The 12,734-nt window shown below is 39.4% G+C and overlaps 1 protein-coding gene across 3 annotated transcripts in view; it reads right to left on the bottom strand.

The window, feature by feature from the left end:
• The window catches only part of gria4b (glutamate receptor, ionotropic, AMPA 4b), a 109,381-nt gene that overhangs the window by 56,321 nt on the left and 40,326 nt on the right, over window positions 1–12,734 (bottom strand). The gene's annotated exons all lie outside the window — the stretch shown is intronic.

Here is a 12,734-nt window from a genome sequence, read left to right as displayed (position 1 = left end):
GCCCTCGTTTTTTGACAAATGCACCTGAGCAGATGATGAAGACAAAAAGAACGCACGCTTTTCGGAATGACAAGTGATGGCTGGAAAACGCGGTGCAAAAAAAAAAAAAAAAAAAAAAAAAAAAAATCACCACAGCAATGAATGCTTAGCACCACGACTGGGGACAAAATAACAAACCATTATCCCACTGATTACCACTTTAAATCCTTCTAAGGGAACCGCTGAATGTGGTAAATAGCGATCAAAACCAAACGCATCTGTTTCCTCTGATGCTTTCATCTCAAAAGCTGTTCTCTTCCCACATTTAAAAACGGCAACATTTCCTCGTGGTGCACTGAATCATTCCCCTCACTGTTGCGTAGATATATGCTAGAGGACCTCATCCCCATTAACAAAACTCATCGCATTCACGCGGCGCTGCTTCATGACATCAAAACAACACAAACTGAACCTGCGTCTGTTGTGTTTTATTGGTCGGACTTTGAATTAAATGGAAACTTCACATTTTTTTTGTAAAGTCTACACAAGCAGTGCAGTGTGTCCTGCTTAAGGAGATCTCCTCATTATAGAAAGGTTCGGCTGTCTACAAGAGACGCACTGTAATTGGCCACTTTTTACTCACACGCAGAACAACAAGTGAAAAGGGACGATAATGAGCATCCTCTGCCAGTTTCTGGGTACGAGGAGAATCGGAGCGAGCGGCAAACTGAACGAAGATCTCAAGATGTTGCCGTTGTTTAAGGAAAGTGGGGGGGTGGGGAAGCAAACAATAGGGCTGCTTAACTGACAAAGCCATTGTTTCCATACAGACTGAAGCACTGTAGTGTAGAGAGAGAGAGAGAGAGAGAGAGAGAGAGAGTCTGCGTCTTTTCTGATCTGCCGGCAGCTTCCTCCCTCAGTGAGACAAACAAGACAACAGACAGAGGGACAGAGAGAAGAAAGCAGTGCTTCCTCTGTTGTACACACAATTACAAGGGGTACAAGGGAATGCTGGGAACGACAGTATGAGGAGAAACACACGGAAGTCAAGGCTGTGCTGTGGTGGGGTTTGTTGTAACATCACCACAGTTAGCTTCTCCTTGTGTCATGAGTCAAACAACACAGGCGATGGCTCGGCAGATGTTACTGCAAGAAAAATCGTATTTATCTTCATGGATCTAAAAGATTGTACTCGACTGGAGAATGACCCATAAGTCATTTACCTAATCTCACATAATGAGCTTGTTGCCTTTCAACGCCACCTGAAATCTGAAACTGAAAACTCGTTCCTTTTTTGCAGTCAAAATGAATGATAAAAAACACATCTATGATGAAAGTCAATAAAAAACAATCTAAACTTTATTAGAATAGCCCATATCATAACCAAGAAATAAAACTGCTGGAGCAGTGAACTAGTGTCATGGATACCAAATGAAAATATAATGTATAACCTGAAGGGAAAGCCTTTAAAAGAAAGATCTGGGCTGGTCCACAAGCTAGTACTCCTTTTATTTTCAAATAAAGATTTAATCCAACTGCCATCAGTGAATCCAACACATTCTCACACCAATGTGTCAAAAAACACAGCTTGTTCAGTACCTCTAAGTTTCAAAACTACAGATTTGACCTCTGCAGCAGTTTCTCAAGGAAGTGTGTTTGGTTTGTCCATTCTGGGCTACTGTAGAAACATGGTGGTGCAACACGACGGATTTAATGAAGAAGACCCGATCCCTATGTATATATAAAAAAACACAACGATTCTTAGTTTCAATTGATAGATAGATACATACATAATGAAATTATAGTTATAAATATTATTTTCCATTTGTGCTAATAGGTCCCCTGAAATGCTACACACTGGCCCTTTAAAACATCAAGAGAGGATTTTTAATATTTCCCATGTCTTTTTGCTTCTTTTACATCTGAGCCTCTGAGTGGGCGGGATGGTGTACAAGTTTGTTTGACCTAAAGAAACTGCTAAGTACTGTAATTATAAAAGCCGTTTGTAATAGCATTGAAGAGAAAAAGAACACAGCACTTAGCTTATGGATGATGACACAGGTATGTTTATTGTGTAATGTTCAATGCGCTACAGTTCATTTGCTAACCAGCCTCCAAATTGACTTCATAAGTGCATTTTTTTCCCTCTGTAAATGTGTACTGGTACATAAGTAGACATTAAAACCGCTAAAATAAAAAGGTTTTATAATAAAACTAAATCATATGACCACTTGAATGTGTAAGGAGTCGACTGACTCTGTTAATCCCTTAAACTCTTGCAGTGTTTCAGCATCTGAAACGGGTGGCTGTGGCGTAGTGGAGAGCAAGGTAGTTCTCCAATCAGAGGGTCGGTGGTTCGATACCCGTCGATGTGGTGAATTTATAATGATGTGTCCTTGGGCAAGACACTTAACCCCAAGTTGCTCCCGAAGGCTTGCCATCGGTGTGGACTGGATGATGAATGTTAGTTAGAGTCTGATGGTGGCACCTTGCATGGTAGCCTGTCATCAGTGTGTGAATGGGTGAATGATATGTAATATACTACTGATTGTAAGTCGCTTTGGATAAAAGCGTCTGCTAAATGACTGTAATGTAATGTAATCTTCCAGCTCATTGTTTTGTTTTTTCCAGCCTGCAACTTTGCTGATTTTTCTCTCGTACGCTCTTAAAAAGGCTCTGAACACTACAGCAAAAAAACTGCAGAAACACAAAGTTACAGCTGGAAGGATCAGCAGATATTTCCCTCAAGAGGAAGCGGAAACCAAACAGAAGCTAAAAAGAGAGAGAATAATGGACATAAGGTGGATCCAAACATGACTCCAAATTAATTATAATATTGCCCCATTGGAAGTGTAAATAAATAACTATGTGTCGTTTGTGAATATGTAAATGTTGTTTTCGAAACTTGTGTCCGCTGTGGTGGCTTCAAGAAACCAGCTGTTTCAAATAAAAAATATGGGTTTATGCTCAAAGGCTGTTGTCTTACCATCAGTATGTTTGGTTATTTCACAGATAGAGGGTGCCGTCATTAAAACTAAAAATAGTAAACATACATTTTTCAGTTTGAGTACTTTTTTTAAATCTGAAAATAGAGTGCAGATTATTTACAGAGAAGATCTGTATTCTGGAGCGAAAAAATATACAGCAGCTGGACTCTAACTAAACATATGGACACACCCGCTCCCTGAAGACCACAGTGACTAACATACACTCTAAGGGTAAGTGTGTGCGTGTGTGTGCGTGTGTGTGTGTGTGTGTGTGTGTGTGTGTGTGTGTGTGTGTGTGTGTGTGTGTGTGTGTGTGTGTGTGTGTGTCCATATTGAGGGACGAAGGCCCGCAGGATTCGTGGTAGAGAGAGCGTCCGCTCAAGCAAGAAAGCAGTCCAGAGGTTGGCAAGTCCACACAGCCCCCTGATGTCCCCGCAAGGGATCAGATGACATCAACACACACAGACACACACACACGCACATTCCCTGAATCCTCATATGTCAACCCACACTATCTCTCTAGTTGCTACATTGCTATTATGCAGAAATACCAGATTGAATAAAAACACATGAATATGCATTTAAGGAAATCTTCCGCTCTGAGATCAGAACCGGACAGTGTGGCTCAACCTTTGTCTCCCCCTGCTGTGTTAGTCTTCAATTACTGCCTGATTCATGCCACCAGGGTTTTACTCATATGCTTATGTTACACTAAAACACACATATCAGACATCAAAAATGATACTATCACTACAGTACGACCATGAACAATAATATTGTGTTTCAACCTCTGCTATCATGCCTTTAAATGACGTAAATCTTTGCCACTCTTGCAGGAGACAGTCCGATAAATGGGACCATTCAACCGATACCAATGGGATTAACTACCATAACATTGATAGAAATTCAATTCAACTAACACACTCACTGTCACATTTACATCACATACATGCTGGCGATTTAAAAACAGGATATAACTGATCAATATGTAAATGTGAGTTTTGCCAAATCAATTGGTGGATTATGGAACAGGCATTACGGGCCTAGGCCCAGGGACCCAAGGGCCAATGCGGACCCTAAACCAGAGCTGCAATTAACTTTGCATTTAGTGTTGCATAGTTAAAGGGCTTCCTGTCAATAACAGAGCTCTAAAAGCTCTACTGAAAACACTGAAGGAATAGCCTAAACATTAACTTTGAAGATGACAAAAGACAAAAAAAACATCTCGATACATTTTAAGTTACTGTTCGTCTCCTCAGTTTATCTATAGGACTTCAAGAGAACTGTGTATTTAGTTAATGTGTTGCCTAATTGAGTGTATCTGGGTTGTAAATCCTGTGTGCTGCGATACAGGTGAATTTATAATGAGGTTATTAAAGCTTTTCTGCTGTTCTCGATATAGTTGAACATGTTATATTTCCTATTTTTGTTATGCTTCCTTAAAGTTACTAGAAGGCACTTTTAATTGGAATGAAGCAGACTGCCTCTATATGACCTGAATATATAAACAAGACCACCAGCGAGAAGGAGAATAGTTATTCTTAATGCCTGTCACCGGCTCTGACTCCCCGGGACATCAGACGAAACCATATACAGAAACTCCACTTCAGCTCAGACTCCAGCAGGACAAAATAAAACTGTTTCTTGTCTGGCGGGGCCGCCAAACCAACACAAAATAAAAAACTCCTTGTAGAATCTTTTTAAGCAAATGTAGCAATACCACAGTGTATACTTTGTTGAAATTATAAATCAAGCATTCCAAGGTTAGTGGGAATACAAAAGTATTAGCAAGAAGCAAAAAGTGTATGTGTCCATCACAATAATGTTACACCTTTAAAAGGTGGGTCTCACTTTAATTGGGAATATCCTACGGGGATAAATAGTCTTTCCTTATCCTAACCTATGTTTTTTATATTTTGTTTTATTAATCTAAATCTGCAAAGTAAAAAATACAATATTTCAATATTCTAGCATAAAATACATTATACAAGTATCTAAAAATGAGATTTTAGCACAGTACTTGAGCAAATGTACTTATTTACTTTCAACCACAGTTAAAAGAAACATCTTCTTGCCACACAAGCATCATGAAAACCAGCGTTAGTAGGTTTGAAATCCTGAAGCAGCTGTCAGATTGGACACCTTTCAGACATGGCACCTCTGATGCAACAATATTCCATGTGAATTTTTTTCACAATGAACCTTCTGTCCAATTCTGAGCATAAGAAAGGACCTTCAATGTCACATTTCCAAACATGCAGGAGCTGCCAAGAGACCATTCTGCCCAGAGAAGCCCTGGCAGAGTGGACAGTGCAGAACTGAGCTACAGTCCATGCCAAATGGCCGATGATGAGGGTTATCAATTTCATTAAAATAGATTGCCTCTGCAATGAAAGATGAATCCATCCAAACTATAAGCAGCTAACAGCTTGCCCTGTGCCTGTTCACCAGGGAATTAGTTCAGTATATTTCCTTGATGACAAACACGAGGATCATCTCTGGATTTCTATTCAGTTACGCACTGCTCTTACAATGTGGGCTCTTTTTACCCAGAAGCAGAACGTATTTAGTATTTGCAGTTTCTTATAATTTAATGTTTCATGGATTTCTCTGAACTCTGAACTGTATGTACATTTTATATATTATTATATACAGAGTTAGAGTAGGGCTAGTTGATAAAACCAAAATCTTCAATCCCAAAATAAGTAACTTTATATCCTGATATATATATATATATCAAGATATAACATTTTTTCTGGTAAATCAATAAACAAATAGTCTTTATGAAATAACCACAAGGTAAAGCTTATTTTGGTATACTTCTGTGTGAATTAAATACTTGACTAATCAAAAGTATATTTTTATTTTATTAAGAAATGTAGTGTAATGAGCATAGAAGTTTCAAGGAAAATGATAGAGGAAAGATATTTCCATATATACACAGTTTGTTTAGTGCAGTGAGTGGTAATGTAAAGTGTGATGTAAAAGCAAAACCACAATCTTCAATGGATTTTCCCTCAAAATATTTCACATCAGATTTTCGGATAAATATGCGCCACTATGTGTTTGTTATTATCAATTTAGATTGTCTCACGCTTTCTCCATGAATTATTTCATTTCCAAGCTGTAAATCCAACTTTAGTGGGCATTCCAGTTGAGATTTCTGACTACGAACTTGGATATTCCAACTTACCAGTTCAAATGCAGACTCTCACTAAACCAACGCCAAAATCCAAGATGGTTGCTCCAGTCATCACTAATAAAGAAAGCTGTAGTAATATACTGTTTATTATTTATTCTTATGCATTGTGTCTAATTCAATTAGTCATACACACAGTTCTGTCCAACTTCTATCTGTGGATATGTTGCTATGGTGATTGAATGTGCAAAACAATGTGTAGTTATCAACTGTTTTTGCCATCAATGGCTAACCTGTCTGGAGCAAGCCCCATTAAGTTTTTCAACTTGAAATATTTCATGGGAAAAAATATCAAATACAAAACTAAATATATGCATTTGACCTGATTTAATGGGAACAAATGTTTAAAGGTTTTAAAATATTAAACTCACTGTATTACTTATTTAAATCACTTGACATTTGTAGCCACTGAGAATCTTTGGGGGAAAATGGGACAAACCATTTCACGACAAAACAAAGAAATGTCAATTTCAGAATATTGTCACAGAGATTTGTACTTAATAGAAGATGTGTCACGTGTTTGAAGACACACGTCTTCACAGAAAATCCAGAGGAGGATTGCTGCAGCACAAAGTGACAGAATAGTAGCGAAGAGTCAAGCTGTATCAAAGAGTTTGCTCTATATGACCTAGTAGTGATGTGACAGCAGTAGTACTGACAGTGAGTGGGAGGCCGCTAGTGACAGGCCGGCCTCCTGGACTGGTCCATTTAGTCCCACACCAGCACTGACCCTGAAACAGCATCCGCTAACCTCACACTCCACTGCACAAACAGGTCAGAGCACGCACACACTCACTGCAGCTCACTCTGATCAATGGGCCAGACATTGTGCGTGTGACACACTAACAGAGCAACGCAACAGAAGCTCTCCTGTTCTTTTACATAACACTCGTCTGAAACCAGCTCTTCTTGCAAAAATGACCCCCCATGTGTGGGAATTTGGCCGAAGTGCATCTTCTGTCTGGATCATCTGAAACTGAAACCATCAAGCTGAGCCAAACCCTTTGCTAGGCTACATGCTAAGGTGAGGTAAGATTTCCCAACATGGTCCTGATGACGAGCAGGACTTTGGGCGGCTGAACTGCTTTGTCATCAGTTGTCATCATGTGTATAAATCCGTGGACGGTTAAGTCTGGTGCCAGTGACACATTTTCCCCTCGGTCCCCCAGGTGTCAGGACCAACCCACAGCAGAGGGCAGTTTGATGATGGCCGTCCCCGACCTCTGCCTCGTCAATATATCGATCTGAGCTGCACAGAACAAACCTCCATTATTTATCACTTGTTTTAGCGCAAAAAACATCCAACGCTCTCTGCCGGGGAGTCAATCCGCTGAATTTTGAGTTATGGCAATGTCTTTGCATCTCAAATCATTTGCCAGTGAAATATCCAAACCCGTTTTAATCAATTACATTTCAGGGTAGAAGTGGAATGGTGACGGATGAATAAGGTTATATTTAGCCTGCATTATTTATGGCTTCCTCGATTTCTCCTACAGTAACTCCTCAAGATCCATCAGCCTTTCAAATCTCAATGTGCTAAATTTATTGCTTGTTAGGCATACATCACCAAAACAATACCTCATGTTTATATACACATTTTATTTCTTTTGCAATAATAAAAATCCACAAGATGAAATTTGGAATGACTTATACTACACTTTATTGGCCAACACAACTGTCAGTATATGTGGTAAATGGTTTTGAAAATAACAAAAATAGAATAAGAATTCTTAAAAATCAACCAGTTATGTATTCAGTAAAAGGAATTGAGGATTCTAATTAAATCCTGATTAAATACTTCTTCCCAAAATTAAAATAATGGGACAACTTTCTTGGGTCAACTAAGAACTTCAAACCATTTTCAATCAAAATAGAATTCACTTTAAAGGATAAGGCTGGCGGCAGTCTTTATTTTCTCATTGTAACAAATCCAGGGTAAAGACCAAAACCTATAATGTGGTAATCCATCTATTAATATTCTCTGACTTTTCTATACAAAGCACATTTGTTCCAATTCATAACATACTGAATATCTTCTATCTGGGTCAAAAATATTCAGTTTCATTTTTTTTTTTTTTTAAGGCGCAGTTATATCTTAAAACAGCTGGGCACTGTAGCTTTTAGTAAACATTGCTCAATCAAAAGTAAATTGTTCATTTGTGGGGTATTACCTCCAGCTGCAGATTTATAAACATTTGGTGCTTAAGTGAGTATTTCCAGCTGCAAGATGTTGCACTTTGGACTAACAAATGAAGAACAATACCAGTCATTTTGTTTAAAGCTGACTTAAAAAGCATGTAACATATTTATAATAATTTTGCATGATTCATCATTCATACTAGAGTAGGAATATGTTTCACACATTTTATTTGATTGATGCAGCACTAACTCTCTTATTTTGGCTCTTTATTTATGATGGTTGTAATCTGCTTCATGATCATCCAGACTGTAAGCATGATATTGAACTGAAATAAAGTTGACGCAACTGTTTGAAGTCCTAATTCTTACAATAGTTTCTTAAAATAGCAGTGTTTCTGAGATGTGAGTGAGATCTTGTAAAAAGCCGTTTACAGTGGTATTTTCAATCATCATCAGCTCTTGAAGTGAAGAAGTCATAAGATATGTTCATCACTCACAAAAGAGACAAGCATCATGAGTGGAGGTCTTTTATGAAAAAGAATGGAGAGGACAAGGATGAAGCTCCTTTGTGTTCCTAATAATTTCGACACAGTAAAAATCAATACAGACTTCTTGTCTGAGCCGACCATATGAAAAGAAACCATCAGTATTTTACCGACCGTACACAGCGCTCACGCTGGGCAGGCAGCCATTTTGAACACAGCAGCAAGCAATCGCTCAATTTCCTCCCTCAATTCAACACCTCTATTGACACCATCAGACCCAATATAATGGAATCATCATCAATGTAGCTGAACCACACTGATAAAACTAAAATGATGGCAATTACACCTTTTCCTCACCATTAAAACTAGTGGTGTGCCATTTTTACCACTCAAGGAATGACTCGATATGACTCCTATAACAACACATCATTTTTTTTTTGCCATGGTTTTGTCGAAATATCATCAACTTCTGGATGGAAAGCCATACAATTTGGCACTCACATTCATAGACTTTCATGATTCCTTGATAAATTGGTTCATGACCAAATACTTGAAAAAATGAATGACGTCCTCATCAGCCTCAGCTTTTGTAATAATAAATTGCAATGACACTTCACAGAAATGTCTTTGCTGTAGAGAAAAAAGGTATTTGCAGCGTCTTTCTTGCATGATTGTTAGGTAAAATAAAAAAGTTGCCATAATTGCTTTTAAAACATAGAATATTTGCTATTTTTGTGGGGTAAACATATTACTCGATAAAAATAATATACTATAAATACTCTTTTACATTCATTTATAATGCTCTGTAATTAAGTACATCAACACACACACACACACACACACACACACACACACACACACACACACACACACACACACACACACACACACACACACACACACACACACACACACACACACACACACTACTACACCAATGGTATACCTGTTGAACAGCACCTAACATCCATAGCTATGGCTGATACGACCAAAACCATCATGATCCACCTTTGATACCACCAACAAAAAGTAATTTTAATAATATAAAATGTGTTCCAATCTGTATATACATCAAAATACAACTACACTGGTTAGTTAGAAAATACCAACAATTACCAATAATGCAATGTTGAGAAATCCTATTGAAGGATTTTAGGATCTGCAACAAAATATGATTTGTTTTTTTTTGTCCATTGCATGACTTCCCCCCAGATATCCTACTTCTAACAAACAAACAAACATTTTGCAGTGACTGAAACATTCCCGAAACTGGAGCAGCTTTCATTAACTGCCTGTAGACTGAGGCAGTATTGTTTTACACCAGCAGGTATACAGAGAGCAGCAAAGCCGACACGTAGAGTATCTGAAAATGAATAAGTATGTAGCGTCTGGGACCCTGTGACTACTAACAACACACCGCTGCCTCCTTCATTTCCTGTGTGCATCAGATGGAATAAGGCCTTTGTGCCATGAGCTTGTGTGCATTCAAGTGCATGTTGCATGCATGTACGCATTTGTGCACATGAGTTTCCTTTGGCCTCAAAACACACAAAAAGTGAGAGAGAGGGAGAGGGAGGGAGGGAGAGAGAGAGAGAGAGAGAGAGAGAGAGAGAGAGAGAGAGTTCCACTGGACGACAGTTTTCTGCACTCATGCATTTCCCAACATGTATGAGTGCCACTGACAGACCACGTCTCAATACACACACACACACACACACACACACACACACACACACACACACACACACACACACACACACACACACACACACACACACACACACACACACACACACACAGGAACATGAACACACACACAGACACACATGCACCGTGCAGAGTTTTATTCTGTCTGCTTGACTTTGTCTCCCAGCATGCCCTGGGTTAAAGAGTGGTGGTGCAGGCGAGAGGGAAGATCACGTTATTTAAACACCCCTCCTCCTCCTCCTCCTCCTCCTGCACCCCCTCCATTTCCCTCCACCCATTTTCCCTTCCACAATCATGCAGCCCGAGGTTGAATGCTGTCTTGTGTGTATCTGCGCACGAATACAAGGAGGAAGCTGGAAAAACACCAGGATGTCACAGCTATGGTATGAACCTTAAATCACTGTACCAGATCTCATGAAACACCTTCAAATCTTCCCATTATCCTGTGAGAATAACTCTACTTGTAGATAAAACACAAATCTGAAGAAAGATAACGGCAACAAAACAAACAGCAGAACGTCATTTTGTGTGTCTGTGTGGAATCTATTCAGAAAGCCTCATTACAAACCATGCAGTAAACAAATGCAATCAAACAAACTGCATCATATCCATCATATCAGAAGCTATTGGCCAAAGATATTGGCAAAATGTTGGTTTATATTGGTGACGCGCATAAAATCACACAATCAGAAAGTGAACTGGAGCTACACAATTACATTAAGTGCCTGCTGCAGCCGGTGGAATGCGTCCTATTCTGTTGCCCCTGTGGGAAACAGCATATGACAGATGGGTCAAATACAGCTATGACCGTAAGTCAGCCATACAGCAGCCACCAGCCACTGCCACTGGCCAATTGGCCTCTATATACCATCAATACTTTTATGGAAAGAGGGAGGTGAAGCACACATTAGATTTCTTAGCAAAAAATAAAACAACAAGTATAAGAGCTAATAATGTAGCAGGGATCCACTGAGAGATCATCAAGAGGCACAAAACGCTCCAAACTATGCAATATTTTAAGTGCAACCACCGAGGGATGAGTGAACTAAACTCCTCGTAAATCCTTCACCACTTAGCATCCATAAAACATGAGCTAACCAGGGGGAAAGGGAGGAGAGAGAGAGAGAGAGGGGGGGGGGAAGTTATTGGGAGATAATGGATAACAGCCAATCAAGCTGCCTGCGCTTCCTGCTAAGACTTTTGCTCTCGCAGAGGAAAAAGTGAAAGTGAAGCTGTGACATTTGAGCATGAGCCCTAAATGACATTATATATCATATCACAGTGTGTAGCCATAAGCCTTTTTTGTAACATGTCACAGTACAAAAAGCACACAGGTGTAGATAATCAAATTAATGATGGCTAAAGTTCATTTAGCCGCTTCAGTTTCAGGGTTGTGGGTTTGTACATGCCGGATCGCTGTCACGCTGCTATGACTTGCTGGAACAGAACAGAGTCACCGTTAATGTTGTTAGTGATGCCTTTGCTTTTTACCACTATTACAAGTCAAAAAAAAAATGTGCTGTGAAAAAGGCCTGTGGTCATAGGTTCTGCTTTTATTTCCGTCCAGGGGACTAAGTTCCTGGAACTAAATTGCAGCACTGCTCAGTGGGTGATACTAAATCCTAAACCTCATGCCCCTGGTACTGTCAGGGGGTTGCTGGCAGTGCTGTTGATCCAAATTGGTCAAGCAGATGATTCATCACATCACTACAAGGACAGCTGTCTGGCAGATATGAGGGAAAAAAAGAACATGCAACCAAATAGTCCAGGCATACAATTAAATTCTAACAGTGTAGAAAACTAAATGTTCTCAATGTGCTCAGTGCAGCAGACAAAATTTTTTTTTATAAAGTGGTCCGATGCACAGGATGTCGTTACAGGCCAGCGAATGGCTTGTGGTCGCCCCAGCAGTGCCCTCGCAGTGTATGAACTTGTATATCACATTCTTGTAAATGTGAAAGAAAATCAATACCAGTATCAGCACCACTTCTTGTGTAGTGTCCGTTCCACATCTGCTTATTTCTTATGGGCCATCAGCACATAAAAAGGACGAGGTCAGTCCCACTGTTGCTTCCTTAATGAAGTTCATCCGACAGTTTTAATAAATCAAACGTTTATTTGTGAAGCACTGTTCATAGGGTAGCTGCGGTTCAAAGTGATTCACAGATGACTGATAAGAAAACTAAATAAGACCAAAGTAAGACGGAAAAAGTGCGGACTGTAAAAACAGCAAAAAAA

This window comes from Anoplopoma fimbria, chromosome 24 (assembly GCF_027596085.1).
Source record: "Anoplopoma fimbria isolate UVic2021 breed Golden Eagle Sablefish chromosome 24, Afim_UVic_2022, whole genome shotgun sequence".
In the NCBI taxonomy this organism is placed as follows: domain Eukaryota; kingdom Metazoa; phylum Chordata; class Actinopteri; order Perciformes; family Anoplopomatidae; genus Anoplopoma; species Anoplopoma fimbria.
This window is presented reverse-complemented; position numbering and strand designations above follow the sequence as displayed.